The following is a 19,249-nucleotide window of genomic DNA, read 5'->3' as shown; positions in this document are numbered from 1 at the left end:
AGGTACAGTTGGTTCACCCTCAGCGGCACAAGGGCGGCCGGGTGCAGAGAGAGTTAGGCCCAATGTTATCCTATGAGAGGTAGGGGGGCCTTGGTTGGTGGCTGCTGACTAGCAGGCCACGTGGTTGTGGGAGCTGGGCTCCTGGTCACTTATCCAGGGCAAGTGGGGAAGTAGATAGATGTAGAGGTTGCACTGCCAGGGCCTCTCGGACGGCTGGGTGCAGGGTGCTTTTGAGCATTCGGGCGCTCAATTGATTTGAATGGGAAATCTCTGGTTTAGAAAAAGACTGCAAGCTCGGGGACGAAGATTCTTCAGGTGCCACCACCACTTCGAGAGGTAAGTTGGGTAGTTGGAGGATAGGTAGGTACCCCGGGATTGGGCACAGGGGGCCGCGGAGCGCCGGGTGCAGGGGTACCTTTTGGTGTCGGGAAATCTTACCCTCTGTTGATCGCGGTTGGGGGGGCACCTGGTTCTGAGGCTGCAGGCTTCTTCAGGAGTGTCGAGGGAGGTCCTTGGGTGCCGGACTCGGGGTCACAGTCGCCGTGGGGTCGTCCTTGTGGTCTTTGTTCACTCTGGCACAGGCCAGGCTTGGTGGGTGCAGAGTGTGAAGGGTTCGCGGTTCCGGGCTGCTGCCAGGGATTAGAAGTAGATTTGAGTAGAGCCTCTACTCATGGGAGTCCCAGGGGTTTAGAGTCAAAAGGTAGCCAGGTCCTCCAGGGTTTGTGAGGTTGCTGGCCACAAGAGATGCCGGGTTGGAGCAGGAGCAGGTTCGAGGGTCGACAGGCCAGAGGCTCCAACGTTTGGGAGTTGCACAGCCCTCAGTCTTTTCATGTTTCGCTCAAAGAGTGAAGGGCCCTGTAATTTCTCCTTCTCATTCACATATGAAAAGAATGAGGGCTAATCAAAAAATGAATTAGAGCTGGACGTAGAAATGCAGCAGAAGGGCCAGCAAGCGCATTTCTAAGTTGCTCTATGAAGGATGCTTTTGTACTTGACAGATCAGTTTAATCCTACAGGTGCTCTAAAAGGAAGAATGCATTTGAGTCATCCTTGCTGAAAATCACACAGCCATTTATTCTAGGTTGCACTGAGTTTTCAGTCCTCTCCGCCTGCTAGCTTGTTGTTGCAATATGTCTCAATTCTGGAGAATTGTCTGCTATGCTGAAATGCGTGGCCCAGTTCAAATGTTCATCATATTTCCTGGAAAAATATCAAAAGGAAAACAAAGATTTGGTTTTGGGAAAATAATTTATTACACCTTGTAAAAATCAAAACTTTCACATTTGAGTCAAAAAAGAGAGGCTAGGTCTCACTATTTTGCTCAGGCTGTTTCACACGTACTGCTCACAGGTGCTGTCCTGCTACCAATGGGCATGGAAGCATTTGGCCTGCTCTGTTTCCAGCCTGGGTCGGTGCACCTCTCGTTACACAACCTGAAATTCTAGAGCTCCCTCTAGAACACCATATTGATGCCCAATGCAGCATGGACACCTGATCAACACAGCTGAGTGCAGCCCAGAACCCCTGAGCTCAAGCAATCCACAAGCCTCTGCCTCCCAAGTAACTAGGACAACAGGGACACGCCACCTTGCCCGGCAAGCACTGCAGCTGTCCTAATGATGAAATGCATTCCATAAGTAAGGATAATGATAAAGTAAGGTGGAATGAATTGATGGTTTACCAACCATGTTTCAAGAAAATCAATTTCACTATCCTTCAAAGAAAGGAAAAAAATGTCTTATCAAGAAGCAGTGTGAATATGGGAAGGGCCTTTAAAAAAGATGTGGAGTTTCCTAAAGTAAAAAAGAGGGTTGAACTGATTGAAGGGAGAGAGGAAGTAGGGTCGGAAAGATTGTGACGGGGAAGTGAATACAACATAAATACTAGTATTTAGAGAGTGAGAGACAGGTAGAGGGACAGAAGGGAAAGGAGAGTGAGAGTGAGAGAGAAGAGCCAGGTTAGGGCTGAGTTTCTCTTTATCTGCCAGTGACTCCCTGTAGAAGCTTGCCGGCACAATTTAGGCTGTCCTGTAGGCATCCCTTGTTATGCCGAGCCAGCCAATATTGAGAAAAATAGCATGGGTCACAATGATGGAACTCGTCTGCAACATCGGAAGTTTTAAAGTAGTATGGAGTGGGAGGGCTAGAAGAGTTACCATAAAGAATGAATACACGTCATTCTGTTCTCTAGCCTCAACAGCTGCAAGAGAGGAACTCCTGCTGGCCAAGAAGACCAATGTCAGTTCAGCTTGAACAGGTGAAAGCATGCCTGATTCTGCAAAGGTATGAGATTACACTTTTGCGTCAGAGGTGGTCAGGGGCTATTGCACATTAGGAAACCGTTTATTGAGCTCCAGTTGGATTACTCTATCTTCTACCACCTCAAAATCAGCTGCTCATGCAGTGTTCTATACCGATGAGCTATTTTGGTCCTCCCTGCCCCTTCCAGCTAGTGGGTCCCCTGACTAGGGAAAGTGATTCGAACAGATTTGCATATCTTTTCATAGGAGACTTCTTGACTTATTTTATACTGTGCCAAATCAAGGTAGATTGAGTAATGATCTTGACAGACCTATATTGGAGAACTGCAGTGTGAGAAAGTGGCTCTGTATATACTGTTCCCAAATAGGTACAGGGTGTACAGAGTCCACAGTCCCCAGAGGTTTGGCAGAGGCTAAAGTTAGATATAACCTTACTCTCTAAAGTGGTAGCTTGGTCGAGCAGTAAGGCAGTATCAGAGGACAGTGTAAAGCATTTGTTGCACACACTCAGTCAGCAAATGGTCTCACACACTCAATAACTGAACTCTAGGCCTATGGTTTATCTACAAAAAATATATGCTTGTTTTATTTTAGAACCAACAATAGGTATTAAAATATACTTTCTCAGAATGAGATGCTTTATATAAATACTTTTGCAATATGCAATTGACTTTTGTAGAAAGTTACAAGTGGTTGCAATAGGCAACAACATTTTAAACACAATAATGCATTGAGCTCAATGGAAGTTTCAAGTTATTTGCAACAGATTACTTTTAGGATTACTTTTGGATTTCCAGGACTGGATCCTAGATTCAGTCCTGGGTCAGTACTTGGAATCAAGTGATAAAAGTCGACTTAATTACTGTGATGATTTTTAGACAATATTTTGCTATTTTAAAAGTTGACAGAAAATATTTAATAGAAAACAGTCTAAGATTCCCTATGGCAGAAAATTCAAGTTGCAGGTATAGTATGTTCTCGTTACTTTTGTAATCCAGTACTGGGTGCCTAGACTCAGTACTGGGACCTTTATCCAAAACAGGTAAGTAATTACGTTTTCAGAAATTATACGATTTTTAAAGAATATTTAAAGTTTGCAGAAATTGACACTTAGAAGAAATTTCACAGAAAAACAGTCAATGATGTCCTATGGGAGAAAATTGGGTTACTGGTAAGTACAGTTGTAAGTATTTTTCAGAGTCAGTGCTGGGCACCAAGATCCAGCACTGGGAGCTCACCTAATAGCAGGTGAGTATTTTCGTTTTCGTTACTCGGCTGATTTTTGGTGAATATTTTAAGTTTTGAAAAGTCCACACTTGGAAGAAATTTCAGGAAAAACCAGTCAATGTTACCCTATGGAGAAGATTGAGTTATCGGTTTAAAGGTAAGTACTCGACTGGCAGAGTTAAGGTTCTGGGCATAGACTCAGGCGTCTCCCAGGGTCAGGTAGGTACAGTTGGTTCACCCTCAGCGGCACAAGGGCGGCCGGGTGCAGAGAGAGTTAGGCCCAATGTTATCCTATGAGAGGTAGGGGGGCCTTGGTTGGTGGCTGCTGACTAGCAGGCCACGTGGTTGTGGGAGCTGGGCTCCTGGTCACTTATCCAGGGCAAGTGGGGAAGTAGATAGATGTAGAGGTTGCACTGCCAGGGCCTCTCGGACGGCTGGGTGCAGGGTGCTTTTGAGCATTCGGGCGCTCAATTGATTTGAATGGGAAATCTCTGGTTTAGAAAAAGACTGCAAGCTCGGGGACGAAGATTCTTCAGGTGCCACCACCACTTCGAGAGGTAAGTTGGGTAGTTGGAGGATAGGTAGGTACCCCGGGATTGGGCACAGGGGGCCGCGGAGCGCCGGGTGCAGGGGTACCTTTTGGTGTCGGGAAATCTTACCCTCTGTTGATCGCGGTTGGGGGGGCACCTGGTTCTGAGGCTGCAGGCTTCTTCAGGAGTGTCGAGGGAGGTCCTTGGGTGCCGGACTCGGGGTCACAGTCGCCGTGGGGTCGTCCTTGTGGTCTTTGTTCACTCTGGCACAGGCCAGGCTTGGTGGGTGCAGAGTGTGAAGGGTTCGCGGTTCCGGGCTGCTGCCAGGGATTAGAAGTAGATTTGAGTAGAGCCTCTACTCATGGGAGTCCCAGGGGTTTAGAGTCAAAAGGTAGCCAGGTCCTCCAGGGTTTGTGAGGTTGCTGGCCACAAGAGATGCCGGGTTGGAGCAGGAGCAGGTTCGAGGGTCGACAGGCCAGAGGCTCCAACGTTTGGGAGTTGCACAGCCCTCAGTCTTTTCATGTTTCGCTCAAAGAGTGAAGGGCCCTGTAATTTCTCCTTCTCATTCACATATGAAAAGAATGAGGGCTAATCAAAAAATGAATTAGAGCTGGACGTAGAAATGCAGCAGAAGGGCCAGCAAGCGCATTTCTAAGTTGCTCTATGAAGGATGCTTTTGTACTTGACAGATCAGTTTAATCCTACAGGTGCTCTAAAAGGAAGAATGCATTTGAGTCATCCTTGCTGAAAATCACACAGCCATTTATTCTAGGTTGCACTGAGTTTTCAGTCCTCTCCGCCTGCTAGCTTGTTGTTGCAATATGTCTCAATTCTGGAGAATTGTCTGCTATGCTGAAATGCGTGGCCCAGTTCAAATGTTCATCATATTTCCTGGAAAAATATCAAAAGGAAAACAAAGATTTGGTTTTGGGAAAATAATTTATTACACCTTGTAAAAATCAAAACTTTCACATTTGAGTCAAAAAAGAGAGGCTAGGTCTCACTATTTTGCTCAGGCTGTTTTACACGTACTGCTCACAGGTGCTGTCCTGCTACCAATGGGCATGGAAGCTTTGGCCTGCTCTGTTTCCAGCCTGGGTCGGTGCACCTCTCGTTACACAACCTGAAATTCTAGAGCTCCCTCTAGAACACCATATTGATGCCCAATGCAGCATGGACACCTGATCAACACAGCTGAGTGCAGCCCAGAACCCCTGAGCTCAAGCAATCCACAAGCCTCTGTCTCCCAAGTAACTAGGACAACAGGCACACGCCACCTTGCCCGGCAAACACTGCAGCTGTCCTAATGATGAAATGCATTCCATAAGTAAGGATAATGATAAAGTAAGGTGGAATGAATTGATGGTTTACCAACCATGTTTCAAGAAAATCAATTTCACTATCCTTCAAAGAAAGGAAAAAAATGTCTTATCAAGAAGCAGTGTGAATATGGGAAGGGCCTTTAAAAAAGATGTGGAGTTTCCTAAAGTAAAAAAGAGGGTTGAACTGATTGAAGGGAGAGAGGAAGTAGGGTCGGAAAGATTGTGACGGGGAAGTGAATACAACATAAATACTACTATTTAGAGAGTGAGAGACAGGTAGAGGGACAGAAGGGAAAGGAGAGTGAGAGTGAGAGAGAAGAGCCAGGTTAGGGCTGAGTTTCTCTTTATCTGCCAGTGACTCCCTGTAGAAGCTTGCTGGCACAATTTAGGCTGTCCTGTAGGCATCCCTTGATATGCCGAGCCAGCCAATATTGAGAAAAATAGCATGGGTCACAATGATGGAACTCGTCTGCAACTTCGGAAGTTTTAAAGTGGTATGGAGTGGGAGGGCTAGAAGAGTTACCATAAAGAATGAATACACGTCATTCTGTTCTCTAGCCTCAACAGCTGCAAGAGAGGAACTCCTGCTGGCCAAGAAGACCAATGTCAGTTCAGCTTGAACAGGTGAAAGCATGCCTGATTCTGCAAAGGTATGAGATTACACTTTTGCGTCAGAGGTGGTCAGGGGCTATTGCACATTAGGAAACCGTTTATTGAGGTCCAGCTGGATTACTCTATCTTCTACCACCTCAAAATCAGCTGCTCATGCAGTGTTCTATACCGATGAGCTATTTTGGTCCTCCCTGCCCCTTCCAGCTAGTGGGTCCCCTGACTAGGGAAAGTGATTCGAACAGATTTGCATATCTTTTCATAGGAGACTTCTTGACTTATTTTATACTGTGCCAAATCAAGGTAGATTGAGTAATGATCTTGACAGACCTATATTGGAGAACTGCAGTGTGAGAAAGTGGCTCTGTATATACTGTTCCCAAATAGGTACAGGGTGTACAGAGTCCACAGTCCCCAGAGGTTTGGCAGAGGCTAAAGTTAGATATAACCTTACTCTCTAAAGTGGTAGCTTGGTCGAGCAGTAAGGCAGTATCAGAGGACAGTGTAAAGCATTTGTTGCACACACTCAGTCAGCAAATGGTCTCACACACTCAATAACTGAACTCTAGGCCAATGGTTTATCTACAAAAAATATATGCTTGTTTTATTTTAGAACCAACAATAGGTATTAAAATATACTTTCTCAGAATGAGATGCTTTATATAAATACTTTTGCAATATGCAATTGACTTTTGTAGAAAGTTACAAGTGGTTGCAATAGGCAACAAAATTTTAAACACAATAATGCATTGAGCTCAATGGAAGTTTCAAGTTATTTGCAACAGATTACTTTTAGGATTACTTTTGGATTTCCAGGACTGGATCCTAGATTCAGTCCTGGGTCAGTACTTGGAATCAAGTGATAAAAGTCGACTTAATTACTGTGCTGATTTTTAGACAATATTTTGCTATTTTAAAAGTTGACAGAAAATATTTCATAGAAAACAGTCTAAGATTCCCTATGGCAGAAAATTCAAGTTGCAGGTATAGTATGTTCTCGTTACTTTTGTAATCCAGTACTGGGTGCCTAGACTCAGTACTGGGACCTTTATCCAAAACAGGTAAGTAATTACGTTTTCAGAAATTATACGATTTTTAAAGAATATTTAAAGTTTGCAGAAAATTGACACTTAGAAGAAATTTCACAGAAAAACAGTCAATGATTTCCTATGGGAGAAAATTGGGTTACTGGTAAGTACAGTTGTAAGTATTTTTCAGAGTCAGTGCTGGGCACCAAGATCCAGCACTGGGAGCTCACCTAATAGCAGGTGAGTATTTTCGTTTTCGTTACTCGGCTGATTTTTGGTGAATATTTTAAGTTTTGAAAAGTCCACACTTGGAAGAAATTTCAGGAAAAACCAGTCAATGTTACCCTATGGAGAAGATTGAGTTATCGGTTTAAAGGTAAGTACTCGACTGGCAGAGTTAAGGTTCTGGGCATAGACTCAGGCGTCTCCCAGGGTCAGGTAGGTACAGTTGGTTCACCCTCAGCGGCACAAGGGCGGCCGGGTGCAGAGAGAGTTAGGCCCAATGTTATCCTATGAGAGGTAGGGGGGCCTTGGTTGGTAGCTGCTGACTAGCAGGCCACGTGGCTGTGGGAGCTGGGCTCCTGGTCACTTATCCAGGGCAAGTGGGGAAGTAGATAGATGTAGAGGTTGCACTGCCAGGGCCACTCGGACGGCTGGGTGCAGGGTGCTTTTGAGCATTCGGGCGCTCAATTGATTTGAATGGGAAATCTCTGGTTTAGAAAAAGACTGCAAGCTCGGGGACGAAGATTCTTCAGGTGCCACCACCACTTCGAGAGGTAAGTTGGGTAGTTGGAGGATAGGTAGGTACCCCGGGATTGGGCACAGGGGGCCGCGGAGCGCCGGGTGCAGGGGTACCTTTTGGTGTCGGGAAATCTTACCCTCTGTTGATCGCGGTTGGGGGGGCACCTGGTTCTGAGGCTGCAGGCTTCTTCAGGAGTGTCGAGGGAGGTCCTTGGGTGCCGGACTCGGGGTCACAGTCGCCATGGGGTCGTCCTTGTGGTCTTTGTTCACTCTGGCACAGGCCAGGCTTGGGGGTGCAGAGTGTGAAGGGTTCGCGGTTCCGGTCTGCTGCCAGGGATTAGAAGTAGATTTGAGTAGAGTCTCTACTCATGGGAGTCCCAGGGGTTTAGAGCAAAAAGGTAGCCAGGTCCTCCAGGGTTTGTGAGGTTGCTGGCCACAAGAGATGCCGGGTTGGAGCAGGAGCAGGTTCGAGGGTCGACAGGCCAGAGGCTCCAACGTTTGGGAGTTGCACAGCCCTCAGTCTTTTCATGTTTCGCTCAAAGAGTGAAGGGCCCTGTAATTTCTCCTTCTCATTCACATATGAAAAGAATGAGGGCTAATCAAAAAATGAATTAGAGCTGGACGTAGAAATGCAGCAGAAGGGCCAGCAAGCGCATTTCTAAGTTGCTCTATGAAGGATGCTTTTGTACTTGACAGATCAGTTTAATCCTACAGGTGCTCTAAAAGGAAGAATGCATTTGAGTCATCCTTGCTGAAAATCACACAGCCATTTATTCTAGGTTGCACTGAGTTTTCAGTCCTCTCCGCCTGCTAGCTTGTTGTTGCAATATGTCTCAATTCTGGAGAATTGTCTGCTATGCTGAAATGCGTGGCCCAGTTCAAATGTTCATCATATTTCCTGGAAAAATATCAAAAGGAAAACAAAGATTTGGTTTTGGGAAAATAATTTATTACACCTTGTAAAAATCAAAACTTTCACATTTGAGTCAAAAAAGAGAGGCTAGGTCTCACTATTTTGCTCAGGCTGTTTTACACGTACTGCTCACAGGTGCTGTCCTGCTACCAATGGGCATGGAAGCTTTGGCCTGCTCTGTTTCCAGCCTGGGTCGGTGCACCTCTCGTTACACAACCTGAAATTCTAGAGCTCCCTCTAGAACACCATATTGATGCCCAATGCAGCATGGACACCTGATCAACACAGCTGAGTGCAGCCCAGAACCCCTGAGCTCAAGCAATCCACAAGCCTCTGTCTCCCAAGTAACTAGGACAACAGGCACACGCCACCTTGCCCGGCAAACACTGCAGCTGTCCTAATGATGAAATGCATTCCATAAGTAAGGATAATGATAAAGTAAGGTGGAATGAATTGATGGTTTACCAACCATGTTTCAAGAAAATCAATTTCACTATCCTTCAAAGAAAGGAAAAAAATGTCTTATCAAGAAGCAGTGTGAATATGGGAAGGGCCTTTAAAAAAGATGTGGAGTTTCCTAAAGTAAAAAAGAGGGTTGAACTGATTGAAGGGAGAGAGGAAGTAGGGTCGGAAAGATTGTGACGGGGAAGTGAATACAACATAAATACTACTATTTAGAGAGTGAGAGACAGGTAGAGGGACAGAAGGGAAAGGAGAGTGAGAGTGAGAGAGAAGAGCCAGGTTAGGGCTGAGTTTCTCTTTATCTGCCAGTGACTCCCTGTAGAAGCTTGCTGGCACAATTTAGGCTGTCCTGTAGGCATCCCTTGATATGCCGAGCCAGCCAATATTGAGAAAAATAGCATGGGTCACAATGATGGAACTCGTCTGCAACTTCGGAAGTTTTAAAGTGGTATGGAGTGGGAGGGCTAGAAGAGTTACCATAAAGAATGAATACACGTCATTCTGTTCTCTAGCCTCAACAGCTGCAAGAGAGGAACTCCTGCTGGCCAAGAAGACCAATGTCAGTTCAGCTTGAACAGGTGAAAGCATGCCTGATTCTGCAAAGGTATGAGATTACACTTTTGCGTCAGAGGTGGTCAGGGGCTATTGCACATTAGGAAACCGTTTATTGAGGTCCAGCTGGATTACTCTATCTTCTACCACCTCAAAATCAGCTGCTCATGCAGTGTTCTATACCGATGAGCTATTTTGGTCCTCCCTGCCCCTTCCAGCTAGTGGGTCCCCTGACTAGGGAAAGTGATTCGAACAGATTTGCATATCTTTTCATAGGAGACTTCTTGACTTATTTTATACTGTGCCAAATCAAGGTAGATTGAGTAATGATCTTGACAGACCTATATTGGAGAACTGCAGTGTGAGAAAGTGGCTCTGTATATACTGTTCCCAAATAGGTACAGGGTGTACAGAGTCCACAGTCCCCAGAGGTTTGGCAGAGGCTAAAGTTAGATATAACCTTACTCTCTAAAGTGGTAGCTTGGTCGAGCAGTAAGGCAGTATCAGAGGACAGTGTAAAGCATTTGTTGCACACACTCAGTCAGCAAATGGTCTCACACACTCAATAACTGAACTCTAGGCCAATGGTTTATCTACAAAAAATATATGCTTGTTTTATTTTAGAACCAACAATAGGTATTAAAATATACTTTCTCAGAATGAGATGCTTTATATAAATACTTTTGCAATATGCAATTGACTTTTGTAGAAAGTTACAAGTGGTTGCAATAGGCAACAAAATTTTAAACACAATAATGCATTGAGCTCAATGGAAGTTTCAAGTTATTTGCAACAGATTACTTTTAGGATTACTTTTGGATTTCCAGGACTGGATCCTAGATTCAGTCCTGGGTCAGTACTTGGAATCAAGTGATAAAAGTCGACTTAATTACTGTGCTGATTTTTAGACAATATTTTGCTATTTTAAAAGTTGACAGAAAATATTTCATAGAAAACAGTCTAAGATTCCCTATGGCAGAAAATTCAAGTTGCAGGTATAGTATGTTCTCGTTACTTTTGTAATCCAGTACTGGGTGCCTAGACTCAGTACTGGGACCTTTATCCAAAACAGGTAAGTAATTACGTTTTCAGAAATTATACGATTTTTAAAGAATATTTAAAGTTTGCAGAAAATTGACACTTAGAAGAAATTTCACAGAAAAACAGTCAATGATTTCCTATGGGAGAAAATTGGGTTACTGGTAAGTACAGTTGTAAGTATTTTTCAGAGTCAGTGCTGGGCACCAAGATCCAGCACTGGGAGCTCACCTAATAGCAGGTGAGTATTTTCGTTTTCGTTACTCGGCTGATTTTTGGTGAATATTTTAAGTTTTGAAAAGTCCACACTTGGAAGAAATTTCAGGAAAAACCAGTCAATGTTACCCTATGGAGAAGATTGAGTTATCGGTTTAAAGGTAAGTACTCGACTGGCAGAGTTAAGGTTCTGGGCATAGACTCAGGCGTCTCCCAGGGTCAGGTAGGTACAGTTGGTTCACCCTCAGCGGCACAAGGGCGGCCGGGTGCAGAGAGAGTTAGGCCCAATGTTATCCTATGAGAGGTAGGGGGGCCTTGGTTGGTAGCTGCTGACTAGCAGGCCACGTGGCTGTGGGAGCTGGGCTCCTGGTCACTTATCCAGGGCAAGTGGGGAAGTAGATAGATGTAGAGGTTGCACTGCCAGGGCCACTCGGACGGCTGGGTGCAGGGTGCTTTTGAGCATTCGGGCGCTCAATTGATTTGAATGGGAAATCTCTGGTTTAGAAAAAGACTGCAAGCTCGGGGACGAAGATTCTTCAGGTGCCACCACCACTTCGAGAGGTAAGTTGGGTAGTTGGAGGATAGGTAGGTACCCCGGGATTGGGCACAGGGGGCCGCGGAGCGCCGGGTGCAGGGGTACCTTTTGGTGTCGGGAAATCTTACCCTCTGTTGATCGCGGTTGGGGGGGCACCTGGTTCTGAGGCTGCAGGCTTCTTCAGGAGTGTCGAGGGAGGTCCTTGGGTGCCGGACTCGGGGTCACAGTCGCCATGGGGTCGTCCTTGTGGTCTTTGTTCACTCTGGCACAGGCCAGGCTTGGGGGTGCAGAGTGTGAAGGGTTCGCGGTTCCGGTCTGCTGCCAGGGATTAGAAGTAGATTTGAGTAGAGTCTCTACTCATGGGAGTCCCAGGGGTTTAGAGCAAAAAGGTAGCCAGGTCCTCCAGGGTTTGTGAGGTTGCTGGCCACAAGAGATGCCGGGTTGGAGCAGGAGCAGGTTCGAGGGTCGACAGGCCAGAGGCTCCAACGTTTGGGAGTTGCACAGCCCTCAGTCTTTTCATGTTTCGCTCAAAGAGTGAAGGGCCCTGTAATTTCTCCTTCTCATTCACATATGAAAAGAATGAGGGCTAATCAAAAAATGAATTAGAGCTGGACGTAGAAATGCAGCAGAAGGGCCAGCAAGCGCATTTCTAAGTTGCTCTATGAAGGATGCTTTTGTACTTGACAGATCAGTTTAATCCTACAGGTGCTCTAAAAGGAAGAATGCATTTGAGTCATCCTTGCTGAAAATCACACAGCCATTTATTCTAGGTTGCACTGAGTTTTCAGTCCTCTCCGCCTGCTAGCTTGTTGTTGCAATATGTCTCAATTCTGGAGAATTGTCTGCTATGCTGAAATGCGTGGCCCAGTTCAAATGTTCATCATATTTCCTGGAAAAATATCAAAAGGAAAACAAAGATTTGGTTTTGGGAAAATAATTTATTACACCTTGTAAAAATCAAAACTTTCACATTTGAGTCAAAAAAGAGAGGCTAGGTCTCACTATTTTGCTCAGGCTGTTTCACACGTACTGCTCACAGGTGCTGTCCTGCTACCAATGGGCATGGAAGCATTTGGCCTGCTCTGTTTCCAGCCTGGGTCGGTGCACCTCTCGTTACACAACCTGAAATTCTAGAGCTCCCTCTAGAACACCATATTGATGCCCAATGCAGCATGGACACCTGATCAACACAGCTGAGTGCAGCCCAGAACCCCTGAGCTCAAGCAATCCACAAGCCTCTGCCTCCCAAGTAACTAGGACAACAGGGACACGCCACCTTGCCCGGCAAACACTGCAGCTGTCCTAATGATGAAATGCATTCCATAAGTAAGGATAATGATAAAGTAAGGTGGAATGAATTGATGGTTTACCAACCATGTTTCAAGAAAATCAATTTCACTATCCTTCAAAGAAAGGAAAAAAATGTCTTATCAAGAAGCAGTGTGAATATGGGAAGGGCCTTTAAAAAAGATGTGGAGTTTCCTAAAGTAAAAAAGAGGGTTGAACTGATTGAAGGGAGAGAGGAAGTAGGGTCGGAAAGATTGTGACGGGGAAGTGAATACAACATAAATACTAGTATTTAGAGAGTGAGAGACAGGTAGAGGGACAGAAGGGAAAGGAGAGTGAGAGTGAGAGAGAAGAGCCAGGTTAGGGCTGAGTTTCTCTTTATCTGCCAGTGACTCCCTGTAGAAGCTTGCCGGCACAATTTAGGCTGTCCTGTAGGCATCCCTTGTTATGCCGAGCCAGCCAATATTGAGAAAAATAGCATGGGTCACAATGATGGAACTCGTCTGCAACATCGGAAGTTTTAAAGTAGTATGGAGTGGGAGGGCTAGAAGAGTTACCATAAAGAATGAATACACGTCATTCTGTTCTCTAGCCTCAACAGCTGCAAGAGAGGAACTCCTGCTGGCCAAGAAGACCAATGTCAGTTCAGCTTGAACAGGTGAAAGCATGCCTGATTCTGTAAAGGTATGAGATTACACTTTTGCGTCAGAGGTGGTCAGGGGCTATTGCACATTAGGAAACCGTTTATTGAGCTCCAGTTGGATTACTCTATCTTCTACCACCTCAAAATCAGCTGCTCATGCAGTGTTCTATACCGATGAGCTATTTTGGTCCTCCCTGCCCCTTCCAGCTAGTGGGTCCCCTGACTAGGGAAAGTGATTCGAACAGATTTGCATATCTTTTCATAGGAGACTTCTTGACTTATTTTATACTGTGCCAAATCAAGGTAGATTGAGTAATGATCTTGACAGACCTATATTGGAGAACTGCAGTGTGAGAAAGTGGCTCTGTATATACTGTTCCCAAATAGGTACAGGGTGTACAGAGTCCACAGTCCCCAGAGGTTTGGCAGAGGCTAAAGTTAGATATAACCTTACTCTCTAAAGTGGTAGCTTGGTCGAGCAGTAAGGCAGTATCAGAGGACAGTGTAAAGCATTTGTTGCACACACTCAGTCAGCAAATGGTCTCACACACTCAATAACTGAACTCTAGGCCTATGGTTTATCTACAAAAAATATATGCTTGTTTTATTTTAGAACCAACAATAGGTATTAAAATATACTTTCTCAGAATGAGATGCTTTATATAAATACTTTTGCAATATGCAATTGACTTTTGTAGAAAGTTACAAGTGGTTGCAATAGGCAACAACATTTTAAACACAATAATGCATTGAGCTCAATGGAAGTTTCAAGTTATTTGCAACAGATTACTTTTAGGATTACTTTTGGATTTCCAGGACTGGATCCTAGATTCAGTCCTGGGTCAGTACTTGGAATCAAGTGATAAAAGTCGACTTAATTACTGTGATGATTTTTAGACAATATTTTGCTATTTTAAAAGTTGACAGAAAATATTTAATAGAAAACAGTCTAAGATTCCCTATGGCAGAAAATTCAAGTTGCAGGTATAGTATGTTCTCGTTACTTTTGTAATCCAGTACTGGGTGCCTAGACTCAGTACTGGGACCTTTATCCAAAACAGGTAAGTAATTACGTTTTCAGAAATTATACGATTTTTAAAGAATATTTAAAGTTTGCAGAAATTGACACTTAGAAGAAATTTCACAGAAAAACAGTCAATGATGTCCTATGGGAGAAAATTGGGTTACCGGTAAGTACAGTTGTAAGTATTTTTCAGAGTCAGTGCTGGGCACCAAGATCCAGCACTGGGAGCTCACCTAATAGCAGGTGAGTATTTTCGTTTTCGTTACTCGGCTGATTTTTGGTGAATATTTTAAGTTTTGAAAAGTCCACACTTGGAAGAAATTTCAGGAAAAACCAGTCAATGTTACCCTATGGAGAAGATTGAGTTATCGGTTTAAAGGTAAGTACTCGACTGGCAGAGTTAAGGTTCTGGGCATAGACTCAGGCGTCTCCCAGGGTCAGGTAGGTACAGTTGGTTCACCCTCAGCGGCACAAGGGCGGCCGGGTGCAGAGAGAGTTAGGCCCAATGTTATCCTATGAGAGGTAGGGGGGCCTTGGTTGGTGGCTGCTGACTAGCAGGCCACGTGGTTGTGGGAGCTGGGCTCCTGGTCACTTATCCAGGGCAAGTGGGGAAGTAGATAGATGTAGAGGTTGCACTGCCAGGGCCTCTCGGACGGCTGGGTGCAGGGTGCTTTTGAGCATTCGGGCGCTCAATTGATTTGAATGGGAAATCTCTGGTTTAGAAAAAGACTGCAAGCTCGGGGACGAAGATTCTTCAGGTGCCACCACCACTTCGAGAGGTAAGTTGGGTAGTTGGAGGATAGGTAGGTACCCCGGGATTGGGCACAGGGGGCCGCGGAGCGCCGGGTGCAGGGGTACCTTTTGGTGTCGGGAAATCTTACCCTCTGTTGATCGCGGTTGGGGGGGCACCTGGTTCTGAGGCTGCAGGCTTCTTCAGGAGTGTCGAGGGAGGTCCTTGGGTGCCGGACTCGGGGTCACAGTCGCCGTGGGGTCGTCCTTGTGGTCTTTGTTCACTCTGGCACAGGCCAGGCTTGGTGGGTGCAGAGTGTGAAGGGTTCGCGGTTCCGGGCTGCTGCCAGGGATTAGAAGTAGATTTGAGTAGAGCCTCTACTCATGGGAGTCCCAGGGGTTTAGAGTCAAAAGGTAGCCAGGTCCTCCAGGGTTTGTGAGGTTGCTGGCCACAAGAGATGCCGGGTTGGAGCAGGAGCAGGTTCGAGGGTCGACAGGCCAGAGGCTCCAACGTTTGGGAGTTGCACAGCCCTCAGTCTTTTCATGTTTCGCTCAAAGAGTGAAGGGCCCTGTAATTTCTCCTTCTCATTCACATATGAAAAGAATGAGGGCTAATCAAAAAATGAATTAGAGCTGGACGTAGAAATGCAGCAGAAGGGCCAGGAAGCGCATTTCTAAGTTGCTCTATGAAGGATGCTTTTGTACTTGACAGATCAGTTTAATCCTACAGGTGCTCTAAAAGGAAGAATGCATTTGAGTCATCCTTGCTGAAAATCACACAGCCATTTATTCTAGGTTGCACTGAGTTTTCAGTCCTCTCCGCCTGCTAGCTTGTTGTTGCAATATGTCTCAATTCTGGAGAATTGTCTGCTATGCTGAAATGCGTGGCCCAGTTCAAATGTTCATCATATTTCCTGGAAAAATATCAAAAGGAAAACAAAGATTTGGTTTTGGGAAAATAATTTATTACACCTTGTAAAAATCAAAACTTTCACATTTGAGTCAAAAAAGAGAGGCTAGGTCTCATTATTTTGCTCAGGCTGTTTCACACGTACTGCTCACAGGTGCTGTCCTGCTACCAATGGGCATGGAAGCATTTGGCCTGCTCTGTTTCCAGCCTGGGTCGGTGCACCTCTCGTTACACAACCTGAAATTCTAGAGCTCCCTCTAGAACACCATATTGATGCCCAATGCAGCATGGACACCTGATCAACACAGCTGAGTGCAGCCCAGAACCCCTGAGCTCAAGCAATCCACAAGCCTCTGCCTCCCAAGTAACTAGGACAACTGGGACACGCCACCTTGCCCGGCAAACACTGCAGCTGTCCTAATGATGAAATGCATTCCATAAGTAAGGATAATGATAAAGTAAGGTGGAATGAATTGATGGTTTACCAACCATGTTTCAAGAAAATCAATTTCACTATCCTTCAAAGAAAGGAAAAAAATGTCTTATCAAGAAGCAGTGTGAATATGGGAAGGGCCTTTAAAAAAGATGTGGAGTTTCCTAAAGTAAAAAAGAGGGTTGAACTGATTGAAGGGAGAGAGGAAGTAGGGTCGGAAAGATTGTGACGGGGAAGTGAATACAACATAAATACTAGTATTTAGAGAGTGAGAGACAGGTAGAGGGACAGAAGGGAAAGGAGAGTGAGAGTGAGAGAGAAGAGCCAGGTTAGGGCTGAGTTTCTCTTTATCTGCCAGTGACTCCCTGTAGAAGCTTGCCGGCACAATTTAGGCTGTCCTGTAGGCATCCCTTGTTATGCCGAGCCAGCCAATATTGAGAAAAATAGCATGGGTCACAATGATGGAACTCGTCTGCAACATCGGAAGTTTTAAAGTAGTATGGAGTGGGAGGGCTAGAAGAGTTACCATAAAGAATGAATACACGTCATTCTGTTCTCTAGCCTCAACAGCTGCAAGAGAGGAACTCCTGCTGGCCAAGAAGACCAATGTCAGTTCAGCTTGAACAGGTGAAAGCATGCCTGATTCTGCAAAGGTATGAGATTACACTTTTGCGTCAGAGGTGGTCAGGGGCTATTGCACATTAGGAAACCGTTTATTGAGCTCCAGTTGGATTACTCTATCTTCTACCACCTCAAAATCAGCTGCTCATGCAGTGTTCTATACCGATGAGCTATTTTGGTCCTCCCTGCCCCTTCCAGCTAGTGGGTCCCCTGACTAGGGAAAGTGATTCGAACAGATTTGCATATCTTTTCATAGGAGACTTCTTGACTTATTTTATACTGTGCCAAATCAAGGTAGATTGAGTAATGATCTTGACAGACCTATATTGGAGAACTGCAGTGTGAGAAAGTGGCTCTGTATATACTGTTCCCAAATAGGTACAGGGTGTACAGAGTCCACAGTCCCCAGAGGTTTGGCAGAGGCTAAAGTTAGATATAACCTTACTCTCTAAAGTGGTAGCTTGGTCGAGCAGTAAGGCAGTATCAGAGGACAGTGTAAAGCATTTGTTGCACACACTCAGTCAGCAAATGGTCTCACACACTCAATAACTGAACTCTAGGCCTATGGTTTATCTACAAAAAATATATGCTTGTTTTATTTTAGAACCAACAATAGGTATTAAAATATACTTTCTCAGAATGAGATGCTTTATATAAATACTTTTGCAATATGCAATTGACTTTTGTAGAAAGTTACAAGTGGTTGCAATAGGCAACAACATTTTAAACACAATAATGCATTGAGCTCAATGGAAGTTTCAAGTTATTTGCAACAGATTACTTTTAGGATTACTTTTGGATTTCCAGGACTGGATCCTAGATTCAGTCCTGGGTCAGTACTTGGAATCAAGTGATAAAAGTCGACTTAATTACTGTGATGATTTTTAGACAATATTTTGCTATTTTAAAAGTTGACAGAAAATATTTAATAGAAAACAGTCTAAGATTCCCTATGGCAGAAAATTCAAGTTGCAGGTATAGTATGTTCTCGTTACTTTTGTAATCCAGTACTGGGTGCCTAGACTCAGTACTGGGACCTTTATCCAAAACAGGTAAGTAATTACGTTTTCAGAAATTATACGATTTTTAAAGAATATTTAAAGTTTGCAGAAATTGACACTTAGAAGAAATTTCACAGAAAAACAGTCAATGATGTCCTATGGGAGAAAATTGGGTTACTGGTAAGTACAGTTGTAAGTATTTTTCAGAGTCAGTGCTGGGCACCAAGATCCAGCACTGGGAGCTCACCTAATAGCAGGTGAGTATTTTCGTTTTCGTTACTCGGCTGATTTTTGGTGAATATTTTAAGTTTTGAAAAGTCCACACTTGGAAGAAATTTCAGGAAAAACCAGTCAATGTTACCCTATGGAGAAGATTGAGTTATCGGTTTAAAGGTAAGTACTCGACTGGCAGAGTTAAGGTTCTGGGCATAGACTCAGGCGTCTCCCAGGGTCAGGTAGGTACAGTTGGTTCACCCTCAGCGGCACAAGGGCGGCCGGGTGCAGAGAGAGTTAGGCCCAATGTTATCCTATGAGAGGTAGGGGGGCCTTGGTTGGTGGCTGCTGACTAGCAGGCCACGTGGTTGTGGGAGCTGGGCTCCTGGTCACTTATCCAGGGCAAGTGGGGAAGTAGATAGATGTAGAGGTTGCACTGCCAGGGCCTCTCGGACGGCTGGGTGCAGGGTGCTTTTGAGCATTCGGGCGCTCAATTGATTTGAATGGGAAATCTCTGGTTTAGAAAAAGACTGCAAGCTCGGGGACGAAGATTCTTCAGGTGCCACCACCACTTCGAGAGGTAAGTTGGGTAGTTGGAGGATAGGTAGGTACCCCGGGATTGGGCACAGGGGGCCGCGGAGCGCCGGGTGCAGGGGTACCTTTTGGTGTCGGGAAATCTTACCCTCTGTTGATCGCGGTTGGGGGGGCACCTGGTTCTGAGGCTGCAGGCTTCTTCAGGAGTGTCGAGGGAGGTCCTTGGGTGCCGGACTCGGGGTCACAGTCGCCGTGGGGTCGTCCTTGTGGTCTTTGTTCACTCTGGCACAGGCCAGGCTTGGTGGGTGCAGAGTGTGAAGGGTTCGCGGTTCCGGGCTGCTGCCAGGGATTAGAAGTAGATTTGAGTAGAGCCTCTACTCATGGGAGTCCCAGGGGTTTAGAGTCAAAAGGTAGCCAGGTC

At 45.2% G+C, this 19,249-nt stretch overlaps 5 non-coding genes across 5 annotated transcripts; all 5 read right to left on the bottom strand.

Annotated features, from left to right (window-relative positions):
* Positions 1-1,296: 1,296 nt before the first annotated feature.
* LOC146854794 (signal recognition particle RNA) lies at positions 1,297-1,597 on the bottom strand. The gene has a single exon (XR_014981709.1).
* A 3,407-nt stretch (positions 1,598-5,004) lies between these two features.
* On the bottom strand, positions 5,005-5,304 carry LOC146854793 (signal recognition particle RNA). Its single transcript, XR_014959307.1, has one exon.
* A 3,407-nt stretch (positions 5,305-8,711) lies between these two features.
* LOC146854792 (signal recognition particle RNA) lies at positions 8,712-9,011 on the bottom strand. The gene has a single exon (XR_014959306.1).
* A 3,407-nt stretch (positions 9,012-12,418) lies between these two features.
* LOC146854791 (signal recognition particle RNA) lies at positions 12,419-12,719 on the bottom strand. Its single transcript, XR_014981708.1, has one exon.
* Positions 12,720-16,126: 3,407 nt separating this feature from the next.
* LOC146854790 (signal recognition particle RNA) lies at positions 16,127-16,427 on the bottom strand. Its single transcript, XR_014958891.1, has one exon.
* Between the last annotated feature and the right edge of the window lie 2,822 nt (positions 16,428-19,249).

Source organism: Triturus cristatus, chromosome 4_1 (genome assembly GCF_964204655.1).
Source record: "Triturus cristatus chromosome 4_1, aTriCri1.1, whole genome shotgun sequence".
NCBI lineage: Eukaryota > Metazoa > Chordata > Amphibia > Caudata > Salamandridae > Triturus > Triturus cristatus.
This window is presented reverse-complemented; position numbering and strand designations above follow the sequence as displayed.